Raw genomic sequence first — 22,940 nt, 5'->3', positions numbered from 1 at the left:
TGCCAAAAAGTGTTAACATATCACAGGTCTCGTAAATTTAACTGAGAATGAATCTAGAGTATGAGAACTGAAAACTGTTATCTCCTAAGAAAAGGAATGTTGTGCTGCTGCTTTAAGCTTTGTATGGGAGAGATTAAAAAATGGTAACTAGTCATGTGACAAATTTCAGGACTTCCATGAAATCTGAAACATTATATCTTTGTAAAAACTAGGGCTAGACTCTGATCTTTGATACAGCATTGCTTGGTGTGCAAGTATAGTAGTGCAAGAGATGTACATTAGTATGTGCTTCAAGGATCACAGAACAGAAGAGAAACCAGAGTGCTTGAAAATTTAGAACTTAAAATACTATTCAGCAACTTTTAGGCTTAAGAACAGTGCTAAAACTCAAATCTTAACAGTAGGTACAATGCCAGTAGCTAAAAATGCAACTGCTAAACATAGCTAAATCTTTACTGGCTACATTAAAAGACCCTACTGAATGCACCGTAAGGTAACATTTAGTATGGAAGCCTGGCTCATTAAGATTAGAAGTCCTATCAAGTAACGGTCGTGATACTAAGAAGCAAAAAGAGCTATTTGTAGCGTGATCTGCTTCCCTGGGCCACATGCTTCTGCAATAAAGAAGTACACAAGAAACATTTGCTGCTCCATCAAAGGCTCCATTTTGCTCACAGGTAACAGTGCATTCTGATGTGTTTTACTATAGAACTGGAAGCACAAGTTGCTTTATGAAGTGTATCCAATGGTTAAAATTAAGTAATTTTCCATTTGAAATCACATGCCACTTTTGTTTTAAAAGTCATTAAACAGAGAGCACTATCAAAGGCTGATAAAACAGCCTGTAATAGTTTTAACTTGGTTCCCCAGCTTGAGAGAGAAGAGACTTGACATGAGACATTTTCAGTTTCCTGAAATGACAGCAGCAATGGAAGACTTATAATTATTATCAACTGCAACAAGAAGATCAGTAACATGTTTGGCAAGAATTTGAAATTATATCAGAACAGATCAGACGCACTTGTCTGGAATACTGCGAGTTGTTTATTTCCCCTTGTTACTCCCTCTTTTACGACTCCCTTTGGTCAGCAGCTGGAACTTCTCATTTAGATCAGATTAGCATTCCATTGACATTCTCTGGAGCTGGACTGTTTGCCTCCATAGCAACAGCTTTGTCAGCTAGCATGAGGTTCATGCAAAGAGCTGAGGAACTTACATCATACAATCAAAAATGTCTTTTTCCTCTGTCCACTTGCTCAACTTCTTTTCCTCTTATTTTTAAGCAGTAACAGTCTTCTAAGCCTGTTAGACAGAAAATTAGATGATTACTCAAATGCAGAGTTGTAAAACACCTTTCTGCAAACTGTATGAGGTTCAGTCGGCAGATGGCTAAAACTTCACAGTAAGTAGCAGTAATAATGTCAATAAACCTCTGAAGAACAACACTTAAACTATCTGTTCTACTTACGTCAATCATTTGAGTAACACTTAAAGCTGAATGACTCAGGTGAATGCAATCAGCTTAAAAGCTATACAGGATACACAACAGTAGATTACTTTTAAAAAAATACTTCAGCTCCATTTAAATATGAAAACTAATACTTCATAGAAATGGAATAATAAAAATGATGAAACTGGAATTTAAGAACAAGAGTAAAAATTACAAATCATTCATGTAACAAGGGAAGACCACAACTACTTATAGATTATACAGGGGGTATCAAACTGGCCCCAGGCCAGATCTGAACCACGGGGGCTCCTCCCAGGGCAGATCTGCAAGGCCAGTGGCAGCTGTATTTGCACTGCCCTCACTTGCCAAGGCCATTGATGGCCTTGTCCAACAGGGACTCAAATTCTGTGACAGGCCATGCCCTTTACTCCCCACAACACACACAATTTGACACCCCTGATCAAACAATTACAGATAATTCAAATATGATCTAGCGGTAGTCTCCCCTTCTTACATGAGATATATATAATCATTTTTAAAGGTAATTCCAATAGTGGGATTAACAATAGGGTCTGGTATGCAAGAGGAAACTGAAACTTCTCTGACAAGGATAGTCAGTCTGCCCCCTGAACTGGAATAGAAGAGTTTAAATGACACAAGGAAAACCGAAACCAAAAGCATTCACTCATTCTCAGCAAGTCTCAACTTTCCAGTGCTGCTATGAATAGTTTTGTCCTGGCTACACTAACAAACTGTTTTCAAGGGTAGTTCAGTGGGCACTGCAGCTGCCAATATTACTTAGCAATGAGTGTTCTAGTTTGTCTGGCCTCAATCCTTTAATTTAAAAATATAGTGAGAAGTTTGCTTATTCTAAATGATTTAACTGGGAATTCTTAAGCAGCACATAAAAAGGTGCATTTGTGAGGGAAGATGTGCAGGTTTTTGACATCTCTTAGAATTCTAGTTTAAAAGGGAAAACTTTACAAGCTTCACAGTTGCTGATAATATTCTTGAAATTTTGTTACTAAAATTCACCATTAATCTACACCAGTCTTAGTGTCACCAAGGTCAACTCATGAATTTAACTATAGGCTCCTTGCCTTTTGTTTGCCTTTTGTCATATTGTGCTTTCACCAATACAGCTCCATAGTTCAGCCCTTGATGCAGGCTTCCATATCTCACTACCTATTACACAGCTAGTGCTCACAAAGATAACTAAATCTTTTATTAACTGAATAAACAGTACGGCAGAGACCAGTCACCACAGTAATTTAAGAAAGGAAATGAAAAGAAAAGTGTGGGCTGGAGATTCAGATGAATGGCAAAGAAGTGCGTGTTCAGATTCGAAATTTGGACAGTATGAATCATGAACCAAATGAAAAGCACAGAAGTGACAGCATTACAGCTTATAAGAGAGCTCTATACCCCAACTTAGTTCATATGCCCACTGCCTTTGAAGCTACTACAACTAAATTTCCAGCTTTAAACCAACTCTGCTATATCAACCTCTTGCTCCACTACAGATATATGTAGATGGCAGTGGATAAAATGGACATTTTAAAAACACAAAAGAAAATAAAATTGCTGAATCAGTTAAATTGTATTTCCTTTCCCCACCCCTCTTTTATAGCATTGACCCTAAACATTTAGAAAACCTTAAGGCAGAAGGATGCATATTAAAGAAATTCCTAAAATTCCAGGTAAATGTTAACAGATATCAAAGGAGAATCCAGAGACTTGACAAGAAATAAGTGGCTTGTTATCAATCATACATCCACAAACTTCAAATTTCATCATCTGAGAAAGTAAACAGGCCTGTCCTAGTTTCAAACTGTGATTTCATTCTCTCAGTGAAATTAAAATGAAATATTGTTGCTGTTCTGGTTCTGTCTCTGCACTCTGTTTTTTTGTTTTGTATTATTGTACCTGGATCTCACATTTATTCCTCTATTATTAAATGTCTGAATCAAGTGATCTCAAGTTTGTCCTTGCTTTAAAATTAATTTAAGTAATTTAAAATGTGATAGCTGCACCAATCTGAGACTATCTGTGTAAAGTTGAAGAGTAGAAAAGTGAATTTATATTGCATCACTGTCAATCAAATTTTTCAAAGTATTGAAAACATGCAAAGGGTGGTTGCTGTAGCCTGGTGAATCTGACACCCAAGGGGAGCTTCAAAAACAGTTTTCCTGGTCCTTTGCTCACAAAGGCAGAACTTTTTACTACTTCAAATTTGCAGTTCCTAAGGAGGTTGAGACACAAGGGGTCAACATCTTTTTTACCCTCTGCAAAATTCATCATAGCATTTTTAGCTTTTTCTTTGATTACTGTTGAGAGGTTTTGCCAGAAGCCTTACTCACAATGTCAGTTACTTATTTTATGAAATATGTGCCCACAGTTCTACATGCTTTGATCTCAGTGAAACTGCCCATATCAGGATTTGGCTCCCAAACTTCATTTCTGCAATATTTTCTGAGTGCACGATGGCAAAGAAACCAGTTTTTATCGTTGTCTTCTGTGCTCTGGTCTGACTTGTAACCAACCCCATCTTCATATAACTCACAGCTGTCTTAAATAAGAAGACAATCTGCAAAAGTTTGTAGTTGCCACCATCTTTTGGAATTTGAAGAGAATATTTTCAAAACAAATTCAAGCTTTTTAAAATATAGATAACTTCTAAAATCCACAATAGAAAGCTTATGGTTCTATGGCTGATACAGGGCACAAGATGAGGAGTATCTCATCTAAATATGGCCTTAGCACACTTAACCCCTCCCCCCAAAAAATCACCATGTTCATTTCTACACCACCTACATATTGACCAGATTTTCAGTTCTGTTGTTTTGATTCCCACAACAGTTTTTTCCCCATAAAATGATCAGCTATTTCAGATTCCAGCTTTATAATGTCCAAGAACAGATTTTCCCTGACTAAACAAACCTGATGCACTGCAACTCCTGCTCAATGGATCTATCATTAAGTCTCATATCTAACTTTATGTCTGAGTAGCGGTGTTTTATCAGTGATGCTCCAGGGATGAAAGAAGCAGGACACCTGTTATTCAACCAATTTGCATAGTTGAGAGACAGAAGAAGTAAGATTTTGGACCTGATGAAGGGCACACAAAGCCCAAAAGTCTGTCTCTGTCTCTTCTAATTATAGGAGTCGGTCCATTATTAATTCAGTATAAAATTTTAGATACTCTCTTATGAATGCTTTCACTTCCCAGGTGTAAACAGATTCTGAACCAAGATTAATGCTATCTTTAGTCTGTAAATTGCGGGTGGTATTTTGAAATTTCAAAAAATGAAATATTTAGCAACCACATATATATATACCATCAAGGTGGTAGAAGCTGTGATCAAAACTGGTTCTATTTTATGGAGCAATCTTGGGCTAAAAGCTTCTTGTATGCAAAAGGACAAGATTTTGTGCTGCATGTTATGCTATAGGGTTTTGAAAGCACTTAAGAATGAGTTTACTGATTTGCAAGGAAAAACACTGCATACCAGACATCCCCAAATAAGACACATGCCTTGTTTTGGAAGGCAGAATGTAAGAAAAAAAGATTTTTCCAGTCACAACCTAGATTTAGCTTTTGCATGGAGAAGCAATGCTGCAAGATAGCTGCCAGCTTCTGTTTCAGGCAACAAGCAAGACAGGTGGCATCCAGTGTTAATCTTTTCCTAGACACTCTCAAGTATGAAACAGGTTTTGGCTGGGTAAGAGTTAACATTGGATAGCATAATTGCAGTTTGCTGCCAGAGGGAGAAGCTGGCAGCCATCCTGTAGCATTACCTTTCCATGCTTCTATTCTAGTGAAGGAAAATCAGCTTCCACACTTAAGACATGCACCCCAATGTTGAAGGGTAGATTTTTGGGAAAACAGTATGTATGGTAAACACAGTACATGTTCCAATTCTACTAACGTACTGGAGGACTAGTGAATAGTAAATGTTGATACTTTAATTTTGAGAAGGTACAAGAGCAAATCAGGAAATTACCAATAGAAAGCCTTACTCTTGTTGACACAGTGAGACTCAGAACACATGTATCACAATGCAAGGTCTAACCAATATAGCTAATGCATAAGAAGATACTGACAAATAAGAATACCACTTGATTACCACAAAAAACAAGAGAAAGATATAAAGTCTTAAAGCAAATAAAAAGAGCCATATAATCAGGCAACCAGTGGTGCACAGGACTATGTACAAGGACAAAGATTAGAAAGTTAGCACTTGACAATATTTCCTTGTAGATGCTTGTAATGTACGTCAATGTTTGTGCCATAGGTTTGCTGGAAGGAGTCTCAGATAACAATTACCTTGTCTATCAGAGATGGAATTATAGGTTAAAACCAGTGGCGCTTAACGTTTTGGCTCTATGGGACACAAGTGGGATGGGGTGGGGTGGTCCATTGGCTGGATTGAGCCCTGGCCTCAGCACCACCCCCTCCTTGCCCTGAGTGGGCCCTGTGACCAAGTACCACACCTTCTTGCCCCCATGTGCCTGGATTGGTCTCCAGGGGCCCAATGCCATCCTCTACCACCAGAATTGCTTCCCACGGGCCTGGCATAGGCCCCTCCCACTCCAGCTTGCTGGGCTGGGGTCCTGAGGGCCTAGTGCCTCCTACTCCTGGTCCCTGGGGGCATGCAGAGACTGGGCCCTGGATCCTAATGTCATTCCCACCCAGCCCTATGCACTAGGACTGGGCGCTGATCTAGGCTAGGGACAGACACTCAAAAAGCCTGAGCCTGAATTGATTCAATCTTTGCAGGTTAATCTAACTTGCCTAGGCTGAATCAGTTTGTAAGCATACAGACATCCCCTCCAGCTTGAAGAAATGCAGGCACATGCCTGCAGTGGCTCAGGCTGAAGCCAGGGGGCGCTAGAGCAGCCCTCCCTTACGTTCCACAGTGCTGAGCTGAGGGGGACATGGCCAGCCCTGGCAGGACACTCTGATTAGGGAGGGGTTCCCTCTCTCTCCTTGATAACATGGTATTTATCAGCTCTGTTATCAGCACTGAGCACTTCATCAGAAAACAAAGCCTCTCTCATTAGCACGAACTCTTCATAAACAACTTTTTCCAAGGAAGGAACAGAGGGACATTACCAGCTACCTGTTGATTAGTTCCAAAAAGCCCTAAACAGACACTGTCCTGTCTCCCTTACACAGACACCTCTCAGCTTTAGCTAGCATACCACATGCTGGCTATGGTCCATGCTGTGGGAGAGGAGGGAGGGATCCCAGCTTGAACAGCGAGGGGGCAGGAGAAGCCACATAGATGCTGCTGTGCCTGCAAGTATCTGCCAGAGCTCCAGCCAGGGAGCAGAGGGGAGGGGGGCCAGCCCCAGCTCTCTGGAACAGAGAGCCCTGCCTAGCCCAGAGAGCATGCCGGGATGCTGGTGGACTCTGATATAACTTAAACCAGGAAGGGATCTGGGACAGACATTCTATAAACTAGTTTGACGCAAATTAGTTAAGTCTGATACAACATTCAACCAGGTTTATCTCAAACCAGTTTCACCCATTTTCAAATGGGTTTATGTGCAATGAACATCTATTCTGTTACAGGTTTAAACCAGTTTCTGATCACTTAAATTGGTTTATGTGCAATATTGGCCCCTAGTCCTAGAGCACAGGACCTGGGGCTCTCTAGGGGTCTGGAAATGATGGTGAAGGAGCAGTGCCACCACTCTCCTACAGCTAAATTTCTGGACCCATGGGGAGCCTCACGGGCCAGCTGTCACAGAACCATGGTCTGGATCTGGCCTGTGGGCCAGAGTTTGAGTATCCCTGGTTTAGACTAGTGCATCTCAACCTTTCAGAGCACTGGACTGAGTGTTAGCAACCTGGCTGTCCCACAGGCCACCATTCCCCTCTGCAAGGGAAGGTAGAGGGGAAGTGAGTAAAGGAAGAGGGAAATGGTTGACAGTATCAGAGGGAGGAGAGGGAGAGAGGAAGAGAGCAGAACGTGAAGGGTTGTGGAAGGGGTAAGAGGCACAGGGTAGGGCAGAGAAGGGGACCCACTGGGTCAAGCTGGTTACCATTGGTCCACCATGCTGTGAGCTGGATCTGGTCACTTCAAGATCTGAATCCAGCCCATGGGCTATAAGGTTGAACACCACACATGTTTAGACTCTAAAGCTACACCAGGAATAGCATCTTTTTCATTATATTTGTATTGCCAGCTATATATGCTATGTGGTTTAAAAGCAGATCTGGAGACCTAGAACTATTACCCTGCCAAATATCCAAGTGAGATATTTATGGTATTATGGGGAAATTCTGTGGGCATTTATAATTTAATTAATATAACTACTTTTAAACTATGCTCTAAGCAGTGATTAATTGTTTTTGATATCACAGTCAAAGAGTGGGTAGATGTATATATCTCAATCAGAAGTCACAGAACTAGCTGTGAAGTAAAGCAAATATAAATACATCTGTACATGTATTTTAACTTCAATTAGTTGGTTTACAAACATCAGCTCAACTGATAGGTGCTGGAAACAAAGGGGCAAAACTCATGCATATATCAGTATATCAGGGAAATGCCACTGGATTAAAAATCAACATGGCTCAAATAAGGAAGAGGCTGGTAGGAACCAAACATGACTGAATCAGACATAAAAATTGTGCTTTTTGACAATGCTTTGATTTGGTTTGGTTCCATATGGATGTTAAAATTGAATGTTGAATTTTTGTAATATTCAAATGTTCTACAGATAAAGAGGAAGACATCACATGACTAAGTCATTCAATTAGAATGACCAAGTTCATTACAGATGAAAAGGAAAAGCCTCTGATGCAATTAAACACTGCAGTGTTGCTTTATTTCTCAAGGACTGATCAAAAATACAATTTAAAAATGGACCTATAAAAGGAAAAAGATGGATTTGTATGTGTGGTTCTAGTAGCATTTTTTTCCTTGGAATCCATGCAGTAGGCCTCTTTAAATGGCAGATCAGTACTAGTGGATGTTGTACAGCTGGGCATTCAAATTGCCCTGTCCAACTCCTGGGGGCGGGGACTCCCGGTTTCCTGTTTCTACCCCTGCCATGAAGGTAGCTGTCAGGTACAGAGTCCCCAGGATCAGATAAGATGTACTGACCTCTATGCAAAATTCAAGAAACTTATGTATCCAAGACAGAAACGGTCTGCATATGCTGCATTTGTCTTTTTAAAGTCCTTTGTTCAAACAAGAGGCAAGTTGCATGCCATGACTAGAAACACATTACTGGCCTGAAGGAAGAAGATTATTTGAAGTCTGGATGCTTCTGAAGACTTATTACTTCTAAGGAAAAGGCTCTAGAAAAGCTATTTCAGACAACTTGACTAATTATAACTACTCAACATTAGGTACCAACCATTTACAATGTAGTGGAAGTACACTAACTGAGAAACTGTGACTCAAACAGGGAGCTCTGACTCTCGCTACAGACAAAAAATGAGAAGGAATCAGATCAACCACACCCTTTACAAACTTGATTGCAAGCATGAAGACAAACGGGCATGTACTGGCCCAACAGCACCATTAACAAAGGACTTGCACTCAAGTGCACTAAGCATGCATCCCCAGAGTAGTAAAGGTATGTCTGTAACAAATTAGTTGGGAAAAGGGAGTAAATTGGGGGTGTAACTTCAAACAAAATCTTTAACATCAATGACTTGCCAACACTACCAGAAAATGAACAAATTCAGGACTCAAAGGTGCATCCCATAAACCGCTGACTCCCTCTGTTACCCAGGTTTTCCCTCAAGTATACTCTTCCCATAGTGCATCAAATACATTCAACTAAGGCTGCCTCTTCAACAGGAAAGACAGATGGACAAGTAATGTCATGATACATTCATGAACTAAGACTTCTTGAAAAATTTGCTATCAAATGGTTAAATTAGGGCTGAATGAAAGGGAGTCAACAAATTTCTTATTTTTTACCACAGATATAGCTTCCCACGTGGTACCAGGCTTAAGCAGATCTTATCTGCTCCAAGACTATTTTTACATTATATACTAATGAGAAAGAGGCAGGGAGGAATATCTTGAAATGGGGAATGCAGGATGTTTGCATTTTAACAGCTCAACATTCACCTCCATTTTGTGCAAAGAAGAAGAAATCTAAAAGCTATTTTATTGAGCAACATGTTATACAATACTCAAATATATATCAAAGCTCTACAAAACAAACACTTGATGTACAAATAAGTTTGTACAAGTTTGCACATGCCAGAGATACTAACACAAGCACGTTTTCATTGAGACAATGTAGCTGATTAGTTTCTTTTCACAGTGCAGTTCATGATTTACAGTAATACTTACAATTTATAGTTCTGGGTACTCCAGAGATCAAAAAGGAGCCCTCGTACAGTTTTCCAAAAATAATCTTATTAAAGTAAACCTAAAATAATGTTGACATATGGCCATGCCCATTTTATTAATCATTGTTTAGTTTCATTCTAAAAGAATGAAAGTAATATAACTAGGAGTTTAAGCTTCCTAAGGCAGATTGATGCCATCCACTTGATGATAAATGCCTATTAAATCCAAAACTTTAGAGAGACAATTCCCCACAACTGAGTTTATTTAATGTATTATTATTTATTTGGCAGTTGTATTTGAGATTACTGAGTAAAACTTTTGGATAAGTGATATTTCAAATATTACTACCTCTATCGTTTAAGAAAAAGAGCCTTTGGATTAGCTTAAAGAAAAAAGAATTTTACATTTCTATAGTTCAAGATGTACTGTTTCAGTATATAAAGCAGGTCATGACTAAATTGTGATTTACTGGATCTCATGCATCCAGCACAAAGCGCACAGACTCGTCTGCTTTACATTAGCATCAAGACCCAAGAAAGAAAATGTAGTTAGTGTTATTGGAGGAGACCAAATCAACAAAACCAGACCACTGAGCACTGTTATATCATACCAATGTCCTGCATTGTACATGTGACAGCAAAAAAAAAATACACCATACACATGTCATCTTCTAGAAACTGTAATGAAGTCATGAAGGTACTGATAAGCAAAAATACAATAAAACATGCCTTGGGCTCTGATGTTCAGTGTCATAATAGATGCTGGTATGGATCTGGAATGGGCTTAAACATTTTCTCATGAAAACAAGCAGCAAGTCTCAAAATCTCAACAGAACATGCAAATTATTTTTCCAAGAGGCACAGTGTAACAGTGTAATTTGTTTGCTACTTAAAGCACAATACACATTTAACGTAATAGCGAATTTTGTAAACGTCCCACTTAAGCACATTAAACTAATACTAGAAGTTAGAAAGGCAAAACTTTTAGTTTGTATTAGTGGAGTCTTTTCCTCCGCCCTTGCAATCTAGAACTAGAATTTTTCATACTCAGTCACTCTCTTCCTGCAAACAGCCAGTTTTCCCAGTTGAAAGCTTCAACAGTTGGAAAAAAACCAATAGCTTGCTGTGCCTTATGGAACAGAACTACTAAGCATACAAACTAGTGATACCCAAGCCAGACCACACCATTACAGGAAGGAGAAATGTGTTTATGTGGTTAGGGAGATATTATGATGATGAAGTACAGAAAAGGAAATTAAAATTGTAAAAAGCTCGAAGGAGAGTGGAAGAATGATATGGGAGGAAAAACCTGTCAGCACCTTTGCATTCACCTGTTTCCTTCTTGCCTCAGGAAGCAAAACAAAAGGTGTTTGGTTTCAGCATTCCTATAATACTTTTTGCTTAACACATCCATGAGTTACCTGACAAAAAGGAAGACTCAGATAACAAGATGGGTATTAAAGAGGTACCAGGAAACTACCTAAAACAGCTGAAATACCAATTTTTCAACACACTAGCCAGGAAGTTCCTATCAAACTGAAGTTTTTCAGGACATGCAGAAAGTCTGAGTAAGAAAGTAGTCTGTCTTACTAGGGGCAAATAGACCAGTTCAAGATCACGCTTAAGAAAGAGTGCATGTGATTCCAGGATGCAAGTCAGAAAGGAAGAAAATAACAAAGTACTTTTTGGCTGCTGGCAATTTCATCATTTGTCTGACAGCACTAACTGGCATCTTGATTACCTTCTCATGCATCAGCCAGGGGCAGGAATCTTGAGTTCCATTTACAGAAGATAGAGTTTGGATTCTGCCTGGGGGCAAGAGCTAGGAAGTCAACTAGCATAAGAAATCCTTTGGCAAGCAAACTATAATTTGACAATTCTGCTACTTCCCACCATTTGTTTGCATTTCATCTTCTTAGCAGTTCTCTTTCCTATTTTGTTCCAAGGTATTTGCCACTAACTTTTAGTGATGCCTCAAAAGCAATGGTAAAGCTAGGCACCATTCCACAAATAAAGTAAACTATTCTAGAACAATTATATTTTATCCAGTAACAGGAATATGGAGGAAACTCCTGTATTTTTGTTCTCCAAAAAAGGAGGTTCTCACTCACCTTGTTACAGTTTTGCAGGCAGATTCTTTGAGAAAACTGTTGAGTAGGTGGAGTTTCAGTACAGTCCCTTGCTGAAACTAAAGAGAAAATAAATATCAGTCAGTGGTGCACCTTCACCTGGATAAAGTACATTTCTGCTTATTCTGTTATAAGAGACAGAAGAGGATCCAGAGCATAACAATGAAGGGCAAAGGTGATATGATAGGGCTGCCTCATGAAGAGGCTACAGTGTGAAAAAGGGGATGAAAGATAACTTTTCTATACTCCATTAACTCATGTACTCTGACTAGTCTTTATTATTGTATTCAATGCAAAAAAATGAAAAAAGGACTTTACTTTTGTTGTTCCCCTTCCTTCCAAACACCTGCATAAGTAATTTATAGAACCCATTACTTCATGGTATCACTGAGGCCAAGAGTTTCATAATATTCCAACACATTGGAATGGTACATTTATAGTTAAAACAGGAAAACATATAAACCCTCATGTTTCAGGCCACAAGCTAACCATTACGTGCTGGGTGTTGAAAAGCATACCCCCAAACAGCAACCATTAAGTGCTGGGTGTTGAAAAGCATACCCCCAAACAGCCTATTCCATAATTTTTGCACCATCTTAAAGATTTTGTACCAGCTCATATTAGTCAGGAAACTAGAGCAGATGGACACCAGTGTACTCTAGAGAGAAATCCTTTGCCATTCTACTTCTCTTAAAATACCTCGCAGAATTAATGCTCCTCAAATTTTGTCCACCCATTATGAGTCATGGAAACTTTCCACTATCTAATGTTTAGGAGGTTTTTTAATCTTAAAAGGCATTCTTGTCCTCTGCAGCCTGTTCCAAACTTTGATACCTAAAGGCCTCTTCTGCATTGCCCATGAATGTTTTGCCGGTTCTTTTTCAAAGCAGGAAATGAGCTTCACCAATATCCAAAACCCAAAATGTACAAAATAATTTATCCCTCCCCACCAGTTTTTACCAAAATAGTCATTCTAGACAAGGAACAGACTCCCTGCAGATGGAGATCAAAATCATTTAATACCACAAAACCTCAAGGAAGGTAGGTATTTGAGCAAAGTTCTGCAAAGCAGCAGAATTGCAATGCAAATAATTTTCTGTGCTCTATGCCACCTATGCTTGTTTGTTTCCAGCAACGATAATCCAGAATTCCTAAAGAAAGTAGAAGCAACAGTTACAGAAAAATGGCATAACACCACATTAAATAGCACTGAGGAACCATGAAATTTCTGGATGTGGCCAAAAAACTTCAGAACAGAGAATGACTTGGCTTTATGCTACTGATGCAAGATTAAGGCTGTGACTAGAACACTGCCTAAAAATGTAATACAAGCATTAAGAAATATATAGAACATGACTATTTAGTTTATACATAAAATGCATCAGATCAAAGAAGTGAAAAAATTTGGTCAGTCAGTCATGCAGTAATGTTATATAAACCAATGCCGTCAGATGCAAAGTTTTTTTTTTTTTTTTTTGGGGGGGGGGGGGGGGGCTGGGACACGACACACCCGTGAACAGGTGGACAGTCTCAGGACCTTAGATAACTAAGAATCTTCATACTGATGAGTAAGAGGCTCCAAATGAGTAGGCATGTGGACATGTTTAAAGGGGACTATTACAACTACAGGATCAATTACAATGCCAGAAGTCTGTTTTCCTAAGTTACCAATACTTTGCGAAAATGTGCACAACAATCCCCCCTACTATTCTAACTAATGGACAATTAACTCTCATCAAATGGATATTGGTTTCCATTTTTACTCTGAATGGATTCATTTATCCTCAACTGGGCCTAATATATGGACCTTAATACTTGAAGAAAGAAAATTCAGGTAAGGAAAGGAAACTTGACTATTCTTTATGATAAAGATCCACATATACAATACAGCAGAATGGTCACAGCTCTCTGTCTCTCAGGTGGAAATCAGGCTCATCCTGTGGATGTGGACTTCCAACAAAATACTTGCATCTGACTTCTCTTCCACCTTGCATGGGATACTAATGTATGGAGAAGATAATCTGCTCAAGAAAAGGAAACTGCTAGAACTGAAGGGCTGTATACAATTTAGTGCACCTATGAGTGCCAGGTCATTAATTAATAGATCTGAATACAGAGGGCATACTTACTCTGTCCTGAAGATACTAATTTGCTTAATACTTTTGATTTTGATGGTTAAGCAAAAGGAAGAATACCTTGCACTTACTCACAGGAGAGCTTTAAGAGTAGTGAGGAGTCTACACCCTCTTTGTCCTACAGCCAGGAGCACTATTACAAAGCATGCTTTCCACATACAAAAATTCCAGAAGTGAAGCATTAAGTGCACTTCACAACTGCATTTAATGAGTGTCAATAAGCATTTCTGAGATAGCCAACCTAAGAGGGCTACTAAGGGTGCGGACAGACATGACACTTGAACCATTCCAAGAATATTACTGATGGGGAACTGGTTCACAATTGTCCCTGGACAGAAGTATCCACACACACACACTAAGTAGAACCCTCACCTTTCAGAGATTACTGTTAACAAACATAACCAGTGGGTGGTAGAGTATCCAGATCATCATGCCCTCTAGGGAGAGATGAAGAAGTTGCCAGGTGCTGGGAGTCTGTGTAGCTGCCTGTCTGTGATTTCCAGGGGGTTGCACTAATCCTTCAGGGCAGTAACGTGTTTCTAGGCATGGCACTCAACTTACCTCTTGTTTGAACAAAGGACTTTAAAATGGACACATGCAACATATGCAAACCTTTTCCGTCTTGGATACATTAAGCTCCATGAATTTTGCACAAAGGTCAGTACGTCTTATCTGATCCTGGGGGCTCTGCATCTGACAGCTATCTCCATGGCAGGGGTAGGCATAGGAGACCAGGAGCCCCCCCCCCCCCCCCGAAGTTAGACAGAGCAATTTGAATGCCCTACCCCACAACATCCATTAGTACTGATTTGCCATTTAAAGGGGTCTACTGCATGGATTCCAAGGAAAAAAATGCTACTTGAACCACATGCAGATCCACCTTTTTTCCTTTTATAGGTTTATCTTTTTAAATTGTATTTTGTTCTCAGCAGCATGCCCCCTCCCCTTCCATTCCCACTCTCCCCCACTGTTGCTGTCCCAGCTGTCCCCAGCTGATGGGGGAGTGCAGCTCCAGAGCCATTCCTGCCCTGTTCCAGCTAGGGACAAGAGCAGTGGCAGACAGGTTCCCCCTAGCCACACTTGTGCCTGAGTTGCCAAGGAATACCTGGGGGACCAGGCAAAGAGAAGGAACCTGCCTATTGCTGCTGCTTTTGTTCCCAGTTGGACTAGGAGTGGGAGGGAGGGGGAAGGAGGTGGAAGCTGGGAGTGGATGTTTGGACTGTAGAGTCTTGGCTGTGTTCCAGAGCAGCCCCTTGCCATGCATGTATTCAAAGGCGTGGGAGAAGCAGCGCAGTTTGGTATACCTGGAGGATTGACCAGACACTAAGCATGGGGTGCTCTGTGTCCCTGCATAACTTTGAGATGGTTCACAGAAGAACAGCTCAGAACAGTACTCCATTTTTCCCGCTTTGTGTTTGAAATGTTGGCATGTCCATCTAGACTCTTAAGGCATTAAAGCATATTTAGACCATCCTACATGTTAAGTCTATCCACACCCTGAGTGCACATTCAGCACTATTTTAAGGCAGCTTTATTGCCTCACTTTATGGACTTGCATGTATGAAGTGGGCATGCTTCACATGTTCCTAGACACACCAGAGGCAGCGCAGGCATGCCTTCCATCTCCAAATTAGAAGGTACAATCCCAGGTAGTTAGAGTAAGCTCCCAATTTGCAATAAAAATAATTCCCTTGATTGCAGATAGCAGCCGGCAGGAGGCCTAGTCATTGATAAAAGTATAATGAACCCCCCAAGAGGTGGTGTCAATCTGAGTAATATTGAAAAGAGAAAATGACATTCAAGATAATGCTTTATGGACTTTCTGGAGTTGGAATAAAGTGGATCTAAGAAAGCATTTAATACTGGAATTTGTACACGATTTCCTTTCCTTGAAAAAGGCAAAAATATCACAGAAACTTAACCAACTTGAGAAAAGCCAGAAGCAGCAGGAAGGGTCTCCGTCTCCTAGATATTAGGGGTGCACAAAGCGGGCAGTATTCGATTTGGATTCAGATTTGGCCCGATTCAGGGGACAGTGGTTCAATTTGCTGATTCGGATCACTGTCCCGATTCGATTCAGCCAAATCTGAAGATTTTATTACAATTTGGAGAATCAGCAATTCAGCCATAAGCACATCCTTTTATGTTTTTTCTACATACCTTGAGGCACCAAGCGCAGCTTGTGAACGCTAAGATGGCAGGGTGGATGGAGCGTCCCATGGAAGTGTGGGGGGACCCACCCTGTACCTCCCGGGCTCGGCAATCAGCCACGGGGGGACCCTGGTTGCCCCCCTCAGACCCAGGAGGCACCAGTCGCCAGAGGTGTGTGTGCATCCCTGCGCACTTGGTGGTGGACCCAGAAGTGGATTGGAAGTACTTCTGGTCCACTTCCGGGTCCGCTGCCAAGTGCGCAGAGGCCCCCCATCCTCCCGTGGGATGCTCCATCCACCCCACCATCTCGGGGTTCATGAGCCATGTCTGGTACCTTGAGGTACATAGAAAAAACATAAAGCTGTGTCTATGGCTGAATTGCCGAATTTCTCTGAATTGAATTGGAGGCATTCGGTTCAGGCGAGATCAATGCGTCCCCTGATTCAATTCAGATTTGGAGATTTGGCTGCTGAATCAGGCTGAATCTCCTCTGAATTGAATCAGCGACTGAAGCTTCACACAGACCTACTAGCTATACCTTTCTCTTCAGTGTGGAAGCAAAGCTTCCCCCCAAAGCCTAATGCAGACTGCTTAAACAGCAACCTCAGAAAGGAAAGAACTAAAGGGACAACCAGACAGACACATAAGCAGTACACTAAACATCACTGAACTCTCAGAAATTTGAAACTTTTAAAAATTCCCTCAAAAAGCTATGCAACAGGGAGACCCAGTTGAGCCGCTACCTAACTGCTCAGTTGGTTCCATAAAACAGCAGTTCTCCACTGGTGTCCCACAGGGGCTGCAGATTTGGCACTATTGTGATCTCCAAAGTCAGCTGATGCAGCCCATGCCCAGGCTGAGCTCACTGCCACTACCAGGTTCACAGAAAAAGGTGGATTTTCTCCTTTAAAGGAAAAAACTGTGGGAAGCCGCAGCTTTCTCCTTGCAGACTAACAGTGTTCTGGGCTGCTTGGGGTTGAAGGGAACGGGAGGAAGCCAATATGGCAAGGGGCAGCACATGCACATGTGTTCACACATACACGCACGTGGCAGCCAGGCAGCGGTTGAGAGCAGCTCCCCGCAGGTAAGCTGGGGCGGGGGTATGCGCAATGTATTGGGGGGCATAGGTGACGTGTTGGAGGGGGTGAGGGGGCATGTGCCCCGCCCCAATTCCTGTACCCACAACAAGAATGGGGCTGCAGGATGGCCAAACCGCTCAGCAGAACCTAGCACAGAAGGGCAGAGCAGGGTAGCAACACTCATTGTGCTGCCACTGCCAGGACCCCCACACCAGCCGTGCTGCCAGCAGCAGGGGTAATGGGACTGGGGAGAGCCCATGCTGTTCTCACCTCCTCCTGCTACCGGAAGGGAAGGGAGGTGGGGGGGCAGCATGAGTGGCCTGAGGGGAGAGGTGGCAGCCAGGCCATGCTGCACCCCTGCCCCACCCCCTGCTGTGGGTTAGGAATGAGGGGCTGGCAGGGCCAGGGGGCTAAAGGTCAGGAGTGAGGGGGGCCTCAAGTTGAAAAAGGTTGAGAACCATGGCCATAAAAGATATTACAAAAAAACCTTTGCTGACCACTGGGGAGCAGCAAAATAGAGGAAACTTCAGGAGGTTGAAGGTTTTGCCCTCTTGCTATAGAACAGACTGGATCACCTACAGTACTGAATCTATGTGCATTTCTGAAACTTGGTACAAATCAGCAAGCATTAATATTTTATATAATAAAATCTGGCACTTCATGGAAGCCTGTACATTATTTCTAGGGTGAATACATTCTGTAATACTTTGCTGTAATGTCAAAAAGCACAACTTCCACGTTAGGAAGTAACCAAATGTTAAAAATTCTTTCCCACCATCCCACCCCATATATGTTCTTAGAAATCACTTTGTTGTAGCTAGTAACAAACAAGGAAGACAAAAAGCAATTATTGTTTATGAAGTGCAGTTACAAAGGGACGTACCAATGATCCTGGCATTTTTTAAATAAGGATAGATATGCCATTACTTTCTAAATGAACCTTTCAGATTTTACGGCATGCAAATATTTGCTAAAGATTAAGGAGCAAGTCCTTTTAAATGTTTCAATCACCTACTGTTTTCTTTTAATAAAGAAAATTGTCTATTTCAGAATACTGTTTCTAACATTCACCTACCAGACACATACTTAAAGTTTAACTATTCTAAAAAGACAAAGAAAACTCCAGATTGAGACCAACAGGTAATTTATTACTTATAAAAATATTTTGTTGGAATGGGACAGAGATAAGTATCAAAAGAAATCATGATCACTAGCTTTACAAAGTGACAGAATCTAACTTGTTCAGGCTTGCCACCATTTCTAAAGTTTATAATTGCTTCTTATAAGCAACATCTTGCTAGGAAACTGCAACAGATTGTTTTGGATGCATACCTTTCTACTGTGCAGGATCTCTGTGTTTGACCTTTCAAACCCAATTGAAATCTACACGGATTATACCTTAAACCAGTCTGGAAACTTGATGGTTCACAATTCAGCAGGCTTCAAACAGTGCTAAGCAGCAACAAATGACAAACCAGTGGGGAGTCCATTACCTGCAGTGGCTGCTTTTTGTTTTCTAGATTAAATTTAAAGGGCATTGTTTTATACAATTAAACTCTAAATAGTTTCAAACCTCCTTCCCTTCAAAACTTCTCTTTTGCCTTTTGCAACAGATTCTGTGTTTAATGGAGGTACTCAAATTATATTTCCCTTTAGTTAAAAAATTAAAAAAAAAAGGTCAGGGGAAAACTAATGGTGGAGCACTTTGTGAGGGGCTCTCAAACTTTGGAACAAAGTTCCAAAGTATTCTGGTCCAAAATGGCCCAGATTTGCTGACTATCAAAACTTCTATTTGCAGGACTCACAGCTGAATGTGATTAAATAAGGAGAGATGGGGCTGTCTAACTTTGCTTTTTTAAAGTCTACAGCAGGTGTGTGTAGCACACTTCTCACAGGACAATCACTCCCTCTCCGATCTCTCAGTTCTAATCCTCAAAGAGAACTTACAAAACTCCTTTTGTAGACAAGCGTATGAACTTCACTTCATAAATCTTCTGGATACAAAAAATCATGGACTCAATATAGACATTGGATTTATGACACATTAGAACCTGTCTGACACATGATTCACCAGGTACCTGCCAGACCTGACCTCTTACACTTTTCTTTCCCCCCTTCCTCCCTTTCTTTTCTGCCCTTTCTTTTCCTAATTTCCAGCTATTTACATTTTCAGTCATCCTCTTTTCTACCTTGAAAATCTACTACTGTAGAGTCTCCCTTACTCACCATAGGCTTTTTTTACCCCTCATTTTCCTCCCCTCCCTTCCCTGCTCTACCTTTTGTTTTCCTAATTTCCACCTATTTACATTCTCACTGACATCCTGTTACACCTTTACCTTCATTTGTTCCTTGGAGTCTCAGAACAGCACAGACTTCTTATGCTTGAAGAAGGGCAATTGTGCCTGAAAGCTTGCACTAACTACTCGGTTAGTCTAAAAAAAGATATCATATCACATCTACCCAAAGAACCTTGCCTAGCATTAAATAAACACTTCTCTTTAATTTTGGAAAGCAATGTAAAGTACTGTAAGCTTTGGGGAAAGACCAAGATAAAAACCTCTCCTGGAAGATTGCAAAATACGTATTACTTCTTAGAATTTAAGTGTTCTTTCCGAGTGTTAGAATTTAAGAGTTCTTTCTGACAGCCTTTGACACTGTCTCTCACCCCATTCTCATTAATAAATTGAGCAACTGTGGCATTGATGCCTACACAGTTGGATGGGTCAGAAATTGGCTGATGGGGCGCATACAGAGAGTAGTGGTGGATGGGTCATACTTGACCTGGGAGGATGTGAACAGTGGGGTCCCCCAGGGCTCGGTCCTGGGGCCTACACTGTTCAACATCTTCATCAGCGACTTGGACGAGGGGGTGGAAAACACGTTGTCCAAGTTTGCCGAGGACACCAAGATGTGGGGAGTGGTAGGCATGCTCGAAGGGAGAGAGAGGCTGTAATTAGACTTAGACTACGGAAGTGTGCGGATGGTAATAGGATGGGCTTCAATGTAGATAAATGCAGGGTGCTGCACCTGGGGAGAAGGAATCCACAGCATACATACAAGCTGGGGAGCTCCCCCCTTGAGAGCACAGAGGCGGAAAGGAATCTTGGAGTCATTATTGACTCCAAGATGAACATGAGCTGCCAATGCCAGACCAAAGCCAGCAAGCCAACCGCACCTTGTTGTGCATCCAAAGATGCATCTCAAGCCGGTCCAGAGAGGTGATACTCCCCCCTCTACACAACATTGGTCTGGCCTCAATTGGAGTACTGTGTTCAGTTCTGGGCGCCGCACTTTAAGAAGGATGTGGCCTGCCTTGAGAGGGTTCAGAGGAGGGCCACCTGCTTGGTTGGAGGGCAACAGGGCAGGCCCTATGAGGAGAGGCTGAGGGACCTGAATCTGTTCAGCCTCAGCAAGCAGAGGCTGAGGGGGGATTTGGTGGCTGCCTACAAACTCGTTAAGCGAGATCAGCAGCAAACAGGAAGGGTCCTATTCCCCCCAGCAGCACCTGGGGTGATGAGGAACAATGGCCAGAAGCTGCTGGAGAATAGGTTCAGGTTAGAGATTAGGAGGCACCATTTCACTGTCAGGGTAGCTAGGATCTGGAACCAACTTCCTAGGGAAGTGATCCTCGCTCCTACCTTGGGTAAATGAAAAAAGAGGTTGGATGAACTCCTGTCTAGGGTCGTGTGATCCCAGCGTGTGCTCCAACCAGTAGCGGGGGGTTAGACTAGATGATCTATTCAGGTCCCTTCTGACCCCTAACTACTATGAAACTGTGTGTTCCTTAAAGTGTGTGTGTTAGACACACAAACACTCATAATAAAGTTTCAAAATTAGGTAATTTGCACTTGCCATACTATGGAGGCAGAAAGACAAAGAGAGACAAAGGAAAAAAGAGCTGTGACCTAACATGGCAGGATCTACTCCTTCCTCCCAGAACAATTTGCCACATCTGAAGTCAAACATTCAGATCTCAAATTTAAAAGCTGGTAGGGCTGGAAACCGGAGCATGATGTGAGTACATGTCCAAGGTCTAAGTCACTTTTGAAAGTGGGACTTAAAGGGTAAATTTTTAATGCTGTCCTTTTTTGTTCATAATGTTTTTGTTGCTATTAGCAAAGAATATATATTAGTTTTAAGATAAATTGCACATAAGAATTAAAAAGCGAATTAAAAAAAGACAGAAAATATTTACAGTATAAATCAATGGTAAGTCTACAGCTTGAATACTGAATGCAGTCTGGGACCTCCTGCTACCTCCAAAAGGAAATAGTAGAAGTAGAAGAGGGCAATAAGAATGATTGGGACTATGGAGTGGTTGCCATATGAAAAAAGGGTAGATAAACTAGGACTTTTCAGCCTACAAAAAAAAATGACTAAGGGGAACTATGATTGACTCCAAGATGAACATGAGCCGCCAATGCCAGACCGCAGCCAGCAAGCCCGGCCATACCTTGTCATGCATCCAAAGGTGAATCTCAATCTGGTCCAGAGAGGTGATACTCTCCCTCTATGTGACTTCGGTCAGGCCGCAGTTAGAGTACTGCATCCAGTAGTGGGCGCCACACTTCAAAAGGGATGTGGCCAGCCTGGAAAGGGTTCAGAGGAGGGCCACCCACTTGGTGAGAGGGCAGCAGGACAGGCCCTACGAGGAGAGACTGAAGGACCTGAACCTGTTCAGCCTCAGCAAGAGGAGGCTAAGGGGGGACCTGGTGGCTGCCTACAAGCTCATCAGGGGAGATCAACAGCAAATAGGTAGAGCCCTTTTCTCCCCAGCACCACCTGGAGTGATGAGGAACAATGGGAATAAGCTGATGGAGAACAGGTTTAGGTTAGAGATCAGAAGGCAATATTTTACAGTTAGGGTGGCCAAAATCTGGAACCAACTTCCCAGGGAAGTGGTCCTCACCCCTACCTTGGGCAAATTCAAGAGGAGGTTGGACAATCACCTGTCTGGGGTCTTGTGAACCCAGCATTCATTCCTGCCTGTGGCAGGGGGTCAGGCGAGATGATCTATTCAGGTCCCTCCTGACCCTAGCTACTATGAAACTATGATAGAGATCTATAAAATAATGGCTGGCATAGACAAAATAAATAGGGATTTTTACTATTTATTCTCTCATAGATTAGAATTTGGGGATATAAGGAAATTAGGAAGCAGATTTAGAAAAAACAGAAAGTTTTTTTCACATAGCGTGCAATTAAACTTGTGGAACTTATTGCCACAAGATGCTCTGGAGGCTGATAATTCAATCAAGTTCAAAGCAGGATTGCACAAATTCATGCAGGATAGGTCCATCAGCAAGTATTAAACATGTTAGTAGAGCTGCAGCCTCCGCTTAGGATGTCCTAATCCTCTAAATGCTGGAAACTTTACAAGGGTTTTCAACCGGGAGTATGCATACCCCTGGGGGTACTTTGGAAAGCCCCAGGGGGTACACGGCAGCGGCACAGAGAAGCTGGCAGCAGTTCTAGCTTCGCTGCTGCGTGGAGCCCCCGCTCGTTGACCAGCTGTCAGGGGTACCCCAACCAAAAAAGGTTGAAAACCCCTGCTTTAAGAGAAGGCCAAGGGACACGTCAACCTGGATACCCCTGAATAAATACTCTCCTGTTTGCTATTGAGCAGAAAGAGATAGCTATATTAGTCTGTAGTCAGGCAGAAATAAGGTT

The 22,940-nt window shown here is 41.7% G+C and overlaps 1 protein-coding gene across 4 annotated transcripts in view; it reads right to left on the bottom strand.

Moving 5' to 3' along the window:
- Nucleotides 1-22,940, bottom strand: part of PALS1 (protein associated with LIN7 1, MAGUK p55 family member) — a 94,673-nt gene that overhangs the window by 56,806 nt on the left and 14,927 nt on the right. For 2 of the 4 annotated variants that reach the window (XM_006266428.4, XM_006266429.4), the window contains exons 2-3: nucleotides 11,888-11,964; nucleotides 1,217-1,302 (exon numbers count right to left, since the gene is read on the bottom strand). The gene's annotated coding sequence lies outside the window, so the exon portion shown is untranslated. Of the gene's footprint in view, nucleotides 1-1,021; nucleotides 1,189-1,216; nucleotides 1,303-11,887; nucleotides 11,965-22,940 lie in introns of those variants that run through there. The other 2 variants (XM_019476760.2, XM_019476761.2) reach the window with 2 other exon arrangements.

Source organism: Alligator mississippiensis, chromosome 2 (genome assembly GCF_030867095.1).
Source record: "Alligator mississippiensis isolate rAllMis1 chromosome 2, rAllMis1, whole genome shotgun sequence".
Taxonomy (NCBI): Eukaryota; Metazoa; Chordata; order Crocodylia; family Alligatoridae; genus Alligator; species Alligator mississippiensis.
This window is presented reverse-complemented; position numbering and strand designations above follow the sequence as displayed.